At 41.1% G+C, this 9,267-nt stretch overlaps 1 pseudogene; it reads right to left on the reverse strand.

Moving 5' to 3' along the window:
• Positions 1 to 4,249: 4,249 nt before the first annotated feature.
• Positions 4,250 to 4,862, reverse strand: LOC102926436 (serine/arginine-rich splicing factor 3 pseudogene; annotated as a pseudogene).
• Positions 4,863 to 9,267: the final 4,405 nt, after the last annotated feature.

The following is a 9,267-nucleotide window of genomic DNA, read 5'->3' on the forward strand; positions in this document are numbered from 1 at the left end:
TCCCTGAGCTCCACCTTATATTTGGCTGTGGGTCTCTGCACTCTGCATCTATTCCCATCAGTTTCTAGGTGAAGCCTCTCTGATGTCTGATGACACTTAGGCTAGACACCAATCTATGAGTATAGCAAAACATCATTAGGAATCGTTTCATTGGCTTTTTTTTTTTGTACCAGTCCTGTTTGGGTCTATCCTAGATCTCTGGGATATTCTGCCTCTGGGTCCTGGCCCTCAGGGTGAGCTCCCTCTCAGAGTATGGATCTCTAGCTGGGCCAGTCATTAGTTGGTCATTCTCACAATTTCTGTGCCACCTTTACCCAAGCACATCTTGTAGACAGGACAAAGTGTAGGTTGAAGGATTTATGGCTAGGTTGGTGTCCCAGTCCCTCTCCTGGAAGTCTTGTCTGGTTATAGAAAATGATTGGTTCAGGCTTTCTATCACCTATTGCTAGGAGTCTTAGCTAGGGTCACCCTTATAGATTCCTGGTAGTTTCCATTGCTCTAGGTTTCTAACTCATCTGAGATGCCTCCAGATTCCAGTACTATCTCCCTCCATCCTCCCTCCACCTGATCCCTCCTGTTTCAATCCCACCCCCACTTAAGACCCCTCCCCCATTCACTGGTAATGTCCTTTTTATTTCTCTTTCATGTATCCTCCCCTCCCCTTGAGCCCTCCTTGTTACTTAGCTTCTCTGGTTCTGTGGATTGTAGCATGGTTCATCTTTATGAGTAATAGCTACTTATGAGTGAGTACATACCATGTTTGTCTTTCTGTGTCTGGGTTACCTCACTCAGGATGATCTTTTCTAGTTCCATCTATTTGCCAGCAAATTTCCTGGTGGGATTGTTTTTAACAGCTAATACTCTATTGTGTAAATGTAACATATTTTCATTATCCATTCTTCGGTTGAAGGAATCTAGGCCATTTCCAGTTTCTGCCTATTTGACTAAAGCTGCTATGAACATAGTTGAGCGAGTATCCTTTTGGTGAAGCATCCTTTGGGTATATGCCCAGGAGTAGCATAGTTTGGTCTTGAGGTAGATTGATTCACAATTTTCTGAGAAATAGTGGCATTGATTTCCAAAGTGACTGTACAAGTTTGCATTCCTATCAGCAATGGAAGAGTGTTCCCCTTGCTCCACAGCCACTCCAGCATAAACTGTCACCATGTTTTTGATCTTAGTCATTCTGACAGGTGTAAGATGGAATCTCAGTATGGTTTTTATTTACATTTCTCTGATGGCTAAGGATGTTGAACATTTGAGATTCCTCTAATGAGATTCCTCTATTCCTCCTATTTGAGATTCCTCTATTGAGAATTTTCTGTTTAAATCTGTACCTATTTTTAATTGGATTATTTGAATTATTGATGTCTAGTTTTTTGAGTTCTTTATATATTTTGTATATTAGCCCTGTATCAGATGTGGGTTTGGTGAAGATATTTTTCCACTTTGTAGGCTGCTGTTTTGTCCCTTTGACAGTGTCCTTTCTTTACAGAAGCTTTTCAGTTTCACGAAAATCCCATTGTTAATTGCTGATCTTAGGTGCCTGCATGATTGGTGTTCAATTCAGGAAGTTGTCTTTTGTGTCAGTGTGTTCAAGGGTATTCCAAACTTTCTCTTCTATCAGGTTCACTGTGTCTGGTTTTATGTTGAGGTCTTTAATCCACTTGGACTTGAGTTTTGTGCACAGTGATAGATATGGATCTATTTGCATTCTTGTACATGTCAACATCCCATTAGACTGACATCATTTGTTGAAGATGCTTTCTTTTTTTATTGTATATATTTGGCTTCTTTGTCAAAAATCAAGTGTCCATTGGCATGTGGATTTACTTCTAGATCTTTGATTCAATTCCATTGATCAACATGTCTGTTTTTATACTGATATCATTTGGTTTTTATTACTATTCCTCTGTAAAACAACTTGAAATAGGAGATAGTAATACCTCCAGAAGTTCTTTTATTGTACAGTATTGTTTTAATTATCCTGAGTTTTTGTTATTCCATATGAAGTTGAATATTATCCTTTCAAAGTCTGTAAAGAATTGTGATGGGAATTGTAGTTTAATTTCTAAATGGTCTTATTAATAGAAAACACAGAACCAGATGTAGGGGTGAAAACTTGAGAGAGGTCAGAGGAATAGGAACAGTCACACCTCATCTCATTAACTCTTCAGTTTCCAAAAAGTGAGATACTTCCTGTCTACTCATGCCTATATGCCTTGCTGTTCTGCATCTGATTTGCTCTCTGTCCAGCTACATCACTTTCTTTTCCTGCCCAGCCTTGTCACTTCCTGTCTGTCTGTATAGACCTCCAGACCTCTATGGTTGGTGCTGGGATTAAAGGTGTATGTCAACATGCCTGGCTATTTCCAGTGTGACCCTGAAATCACAGAGATTTAGATGGATATCTGCCTCCCAAGTAAAAGAATTAAAGGCATGTGTGCCACAATTTTCTCGCCTCTATGTCTAATCTAGTGGCTGTTCTTGTTCTCTGACCCTCAGATAAGTTTATTAGGGTACAAAATAAATCAACCACATTAATCCCAGGACTTGGGATCTCATGTCTTTCTTAGGAAAGATACATGCCTTTAATCCCAGGAAGTGATGGTAGGAAGCAGAAAAGTATATAAGGCCTTAGGACCAGGAACTACTGGCCTTTTAAGCTTTGAGGCTTTTACCAGCAGTTCAGCTGAGATCCATTTGGATGAGGACCCAGAGGCTTCCAAAAGTTTGAGGAAACAGGATCAGCTGAGGAGTTGGAGAGGTGAGGTTAGCTGTGGCTTATTCTGCTTCTTTGATCTTTCAGAATTCACCCCAATATCTGGCTCTGGATTTGTTTTTATTAAGAAGGTCTTTTAAGATTCATGTTACAGGGGATTGCATTGAATTTTTGCTTTTGGAAGGTGTGCTGTTAAGTCACTGGTATGAGAATTCTCTAATTTCTTTATGCAGGCACTTCATAAAGCTGTTTTTAAGGTCATTTTCCTGTATGTTGCATTGTAATATTCAGGTCTTGCTGTCATAGGATAGCTGGGCTTTAGTGGTCCCATATTATCCTGGCTGTTGTTGATTATGATTTTATGCTGGTGTTTAGGTATCTGGGTTTGGAATGATTAGTTATAGTCCCTGATTTTTCTTTGTTGGATGGGTGTTTTATTCTGTGGTTTCTGTTTCCTCTTTGTCTACTGTAGGATGTTATATTAGTCAGGGTTCTCTGGAGGAACAGAACTTATAGAATGAATTCTGCCCCATCCTCCATCTAGTTATTCCAACAATGGCTGTCTATGAATGGAAGATTCAAGAATCAGCAGTTGTTTAGTCCATGGGGCTGGATGTCTTAGCTAGTCTTCAGAACCCTGAAGAAGTAAGCTCTGATGCCAGTGAAAGAATGGATTTGGTAGCAAAAGTTAGTGCAAGCACACACACACACACACACACACACACACACACACACAGAGAGAGAGAGAGAGAGAGAGAGAGAGAGAGAGAGAGAGAGAGAGCAAGCTTCCTTCTTTCATGTCCTTTAAATAGGCAGCCAACAGAAGGTATGGTCTGGATTATAGGTTGGTATTCCTACCTCAAAAGATATGAATTAAAAGGTCTATCTTCCCACCTCAAAGATCTGTCTTAGAGGGTCTTTCTTTTTTCTTTTTCTTTTCTTTCTTTTTTTTTTTTTGTAACCAAAACTTAATCCCAAGGATTCTCACAAACATATTACAAATGACAGCATGAAAAAGATATCTTGCACAGTAACTCAAAAGTTCAGCTCTACAATGTACCCTTAAACTGATAGGACACTGCTAACTTAAAGCCTTCCATTTCAAATAAAATGTTACAAACAGCTTTTTGTCCATCTATAGCAAATGGTGAGGAACCTCTTTGCAAGCCTTAGGAGTGCAGTTCCCACCCTTTACCTGTTGGCTTGTGTTCATGGCAGCTTTTAAAGACTGCTTATCATTCCCCCACAGCTCCACACGTATCCCAGCTACTAGAGAAACTACAGCTTTTTCCATTTCTGCCAGCTCTTTCTATATCATTAGCACATCACACTTTAACTGGGCAGGATCTAGTTTTATTTCAGTCTATGAAAAACTAAAGTTCAAAGCAAATCCAATCTTGCTTAAGGGAACATTGTAAAGTAACACTTCTTGATATTACATGCCTTCTAGGATCCATTTGGAACCACAGAGAATTACATCGTTGTGTGTCACTGTTCCAAGAGACAAAACAAATTTGAATAGCTAAAACATCTTTAAAATGCACCAAGCTTATGAAGTCTCAAACAAACTTGAATTTCCTGTACATACTCCTGTCAAATGAAGTCCTTTCCTGTACATCACTTCTTTTGCAAACTGGCCTTCTACTTCCTTTCATTTGACCTAGATCGGCTACGAGACCTAGAGAAGGATCGAGACAGCTTGTGATTTCTCTCGCGAGACAGAGACCTTTCTCTTCTCCTATCTCTAGAAAGTGACCTGCTCCGGCTTTGAGAGAAGCTTCTCCTTCTTGGAGATCTTCGCCGAGGTGGAGGACTTCTCCTATGGTAATCATCTCGAGGGCGACGACCACAGGAGGGAGGTGGGCCACGATTCCGACTTCTTTTTTCACCATTCGAAAGTTCCACTCTTAGATGGCAGCCACATAGTGTTCTTCCATCGAGCTCTCGGACAGCATCAGCAGCCTCTTGGGGATCCTCAAATTCAATGAACGCAAAGCCAGGAGGGTTTCGAGCAACCCGCACACTTCGGAGTGGTCCGTAATAGCCAAAAGCCCGTTCTAATTCATTCTTGTTTCCATTGTTTCCAAGATTGCCTACATACACCTTATAATCTAATGGACAGGAATCACGATGCATTTTGAGATCCTGGGTTCAAACAGCCGAAGCTCAAATCCCAGCACTCTGACAGGCCCACCCGCACCCTTCGGGATCTGCTTCCGCAGATGCGCTCCGTGCCCTGGTGTCTGATTTAATTAAGAAAAATTCCCTTGTAGGTATGTCCAAATCATTTGGGATTTAATTAATTTCAGGTGTAGTCAAATTGACAACCAAGAATAGTCATCACACATGTATTTGTGTATTTGCACCCATCTTGAATTTTTAAGCGTCCACTCTTATTAACACTGAGCAAGTTTCTTGGACACAAAAACCTCTTTAATTGGGTGAACTTGGCATTCCCTTAAACCTTGAACTTGCCTGCCAAGATCTATACCTCAGACTGAGCATATTTGCCTCAATGTGTCTCTTATTCTTATACCTGCCCCCAGATGGATTTTCACAACCTGTGCCTCTCCCACATCTGCTTGGAATATCAAAGGCAGATTGATTCTGCAGCCATGGGGGAAGAAAACATGGTATTTGCCAGCTTCAGTTCTAGTTTCAGATTGAATATTCCCTATTGTCCTTCTAGGACCTTATATTAATTAAATAAAGTCTATAGACTTCAACTTACTTTTTTACAAACAAAAATGCTAATTTCTATCCCAGTTGGATCAATGATTATCAAAGTTTGAATAAAATAATCATTTAAGGTGTTTTATAAAGATAAGTAAATTGAGTGTGGTGATGCTCAGTTTTAATCCAAGTACGCAGGAGAAAGATAGAGGCAGGAGGATCTAGAGTTTAGCCCTAGCCTGAGCTATGAGATGAGACTACCTAGATAAAATAATGACATTGTTAGCATAGTACATAGCAGACAAGTCAAAGCTGGCGATTCTTGATATATTACCTCTTTTGTATATATTGTAAAGTGTACAAAAGCTTGTGCCCATCTTTCTTATACAGTGACAATGTGCTGGAAACTTCTGGGATAGGAATTTGGGGTGTAACCTTTTGTAGCAATACCCTACTGTTCAGGCAAAATCCAACTCATCAACCTAGCATCAGCAAAACTGAAGTAGTGCATTGTCTTGGAAGAAAATACATTGGATGGCTGCATAGTTCTTCAAAGAATAATTAAACTCCAGTAAGTAATTGTAACTCTCACTGCTGTCATGTGTTATTTAATCTCTAAATACAAGAAATACTCCTTTTATGGGAGAAAAATATGCAACTAATGAATGTTGAACAATGGATCCCTGGGGTAGGCTCCAGCCTGTGGCTTTGCAGTGATACAGGCACTGTTTCCCAGCTGGGTGGCTTCAATAGAAATGATGGCCCAAATAGACTCATGTGTTTGAATGCTTGGCCCATAGGGCGTGGTACTATTAAGGGGTATGGGCTTGTTGGAGGAAGTGTGACACTAGGGGCAGGCTTTGAGATCTCAGATGCTCAAACCTGGCCAGTGTGTCATAGGCTCTGCCTGCTGCACATGGATCCATATGTAGAACTCTCAGCTGCCTCTCCAGCACCATGTTTGTCTGCATGCCACCATGCTTCCTGCCATGATGATAATGGACTAAACCTCAAAACTGTAAGACAGCCCCAATTAAATGTTTTCCTTTATAAGAGTTGATGTGGTCATGGTGTCTCTTCACAGTTAACAAACTTAAGACACCCACTCAACTTCACAGCAGCTTACCAAAACCTTGTTTGTAACTCTCTCTCCTCTCTCTCTGCCTCTTTCTCTCTGCTCTCTCTCTCTCTCTCTCTCTCTCTCTCTCTCTCTCTCTCTCTCTCTCTCTCTCTTATGTTCAGAACACAAATTGCATTAGATAATAGGGGATTGTGGAAGCAAGATCATGAATTCTTGGGATATATTTATGGTTTAGTAAAGAATGAAGAGAATTTGGATGCTTTCAAGAGCCCTCTCTTCTTTTCTTTTTTAAATATTTTAATGAATGAAGACTTTTTTTTTTTTTTTGGTTTTTTGAGACAGGTTTTCTCTGTGTAGACTTGTGCCTTTCCTGGATCTCTTTCTGTAGGCCAGGCTGGCCTCGAACTCACAAAGATCCACCTGGCTCTGCCTCCCAAGTGCTGGGATTAAAGGCGTGTGCCACCACCGCCCAGAGAGCCCTCTCTTCTTATGAATGAAGTTTAAGAAGTGCTCCCAAGAATCTCTCACCAAAAAGCATAACTAGATTTTTTTCATTAGAGAAACTGCAAGGCCACCATGAGCAAAGAGTAAAAAGTGGACATGATCTTGTCACTGCAAAAGACAGCCTTTATTTTAGGACTAGAACTCTGCATTTTTTACCCAACTTGGGAGTGAGGAACGTATTTGCATAGTATTCTAGTGTATTGTCCTTAAGAATGTGAATTTTTAAGATACCAAGCTAAAGGAAACAAGTCAAAAGACTGCAAACAGTTAAAAATACCTTAACTGTAGGTGAGTTTGCGTTTGGCACCAGGCCTGTTTACATTCACTCTAGTTGGCCATTTGACTCACTGTGCAAAGCAGACAACTCTTCTCTCCTCTGGACATGAGGGTCGACGTTCTACTAAATGCTTTACACTGACAAATTAGATACCAAGTCAGTTATTTCTACAATGAAGTCAAAAACCCTCTTCGTTTTATGCTAATTAACAGATTCTTTCAGAGGGAAAAATAACTATTTGTGAACCTCCGTCCATCCATCTGTCCATCTGTGTGTGTGTGTGTGTGTGTGTGTGTGTGTGTGTGTGTGTAGAATATTTATTCTTATTCCTTCCTACATTTCCCTGGAGCCTGTGTTCCTCCTTGGATGCTGTCAGATGATAGCACAAATCTAACCTTCTATTACACTCTTACTGAGCCAACACAGCTGGATTCTCAGCCAACTATGAAATTTAAATTGGGAACTGCAAATCTGTTTTATAAATTTCAACAACAGCTGATTTGTCCAAAATTTCAGTGCTGTCTCCATTCCTGAGCTTGTAAAAGGATAAAAGAAAGTACACCAGTCTCTAATGATTTACTTAAAAGAAAATATGACTCATCACACCTATCTTTTTATTTTTTTCAAAAGAATATTCCCACAAATATTTTGCCACTCTTGCATTATTCTACAGTTTATTATGGCTATAGAGCCAGAGTTTTCCCAATAGATTAGGTGAATAAGAAACTGTATATTTATGACTAGACCAGAGCATATGAACATACTGTTCTAAAAGAATACTTCTATATTGGAGCATTGTAACTCGAGGAATAAATGAATCTGTTTTGCTTGTAACTGAGCCAAAGAACAGCACATGTAAGAATAATTTTAAAGACAGTCCCGACGGTGGAGACAAGCAGACTCAGGTAGGTCCTCAGCGGCGGCCCGCAGAGGTAGACGGGCCCGGCGGCAGCGGCCGACAGGGACATACAGGCCCGGCGGCAGCCAGTAGAGACATACAGGCCCGGTGGCGGCCTGCAGAGGTAGATGGACCCAGCGGCAGCTGACAGGGACATACAGGCCCGGCAGCAGCCCGCAGAGGTAGACGGGCCTGGCAGCAGTGACAAGCAGAGGTAGGTAGGCCCACGACGGCAGCCAGCAGAGACATACAGGCCCAGCGGCAGCTGGCAGAGACATACAGGCCTGGTGGCGGTTCGCAGAGGTAGACAGAACCAGGGACAGAGAAAAGCAGATGCAGCTTGGAACAGGGACACATCTAACCCCAACACCTGGGGAAGAAGCTATCTCCGTGGGTCCGAACCAGAACGAATCTGAACACTCCGTCTGAGGACAACCCAGGGCCCAGCTGCTGATCCTGTGAAACCCAACAACTTGGAGTTGTTGGTGAAACTGTCCAGATCAGCTGAAACCCATCTGGAAGAGGATTCAGATGCCTACAGTTTGAAGTCTGAAAAAACAAGATCAGCTGAGGAGTTGACAAATGAACAAAATGTGACCTGGGAACACAGAAGAAGGCTCTACCCAGCCACTAAACCAGATCACCAGAATCATAAGTATATACTTCACTGACTGAAATCAGCTGCCCCTGAAGAAATAGCCCAATAGCACCAATTTAACCAAGAACCCCTACTAAACCAAGACTAAAAATTAGAACAAGAGAGGCACTCTCAGACACAGACACCACCTGCACCGCACAGAGGAAGAGATGAGTAGACGCCAGTGCAAAAATACAGGCAACAACATAAAGACCTATATGGCAACATCAGAACCTAGTGATTCTACACCTGCAAGACTTAAACATACCATGACAGAAGAAACAGAAGAAATCAACCCTAAGAATGACTTTAAGGAGATGATAGAGGCCCTTAAAGAAGAAATAAAACATTCCCTCAAAGAGGAAATAAAAACTTTCCTTAAAGAGGAAATGAAAAACTACCTTAAAGAAGAAATAAAAACTTTCCTTAAAGAGGAAATGAAAAACTCCCTTAAAGAGGAAATAAAAACTTCCCT

This window comes from Peromyscus maniculatus, chromosome 14 (genome assembly GCF_049852395.1).
Source record: "Peromyscus maniculatus bairdii isolate BWxNUB_F1_BW_parent chromosome 14, HU_Pman_BW_mat_3.1, whole genome shotgun sequence".
NCBI lineage: Eukaryota > Metazoa > Chordata > Mammalia > Rodentia > Cricetidae > Peromyscus > Peromyscus maniculatus.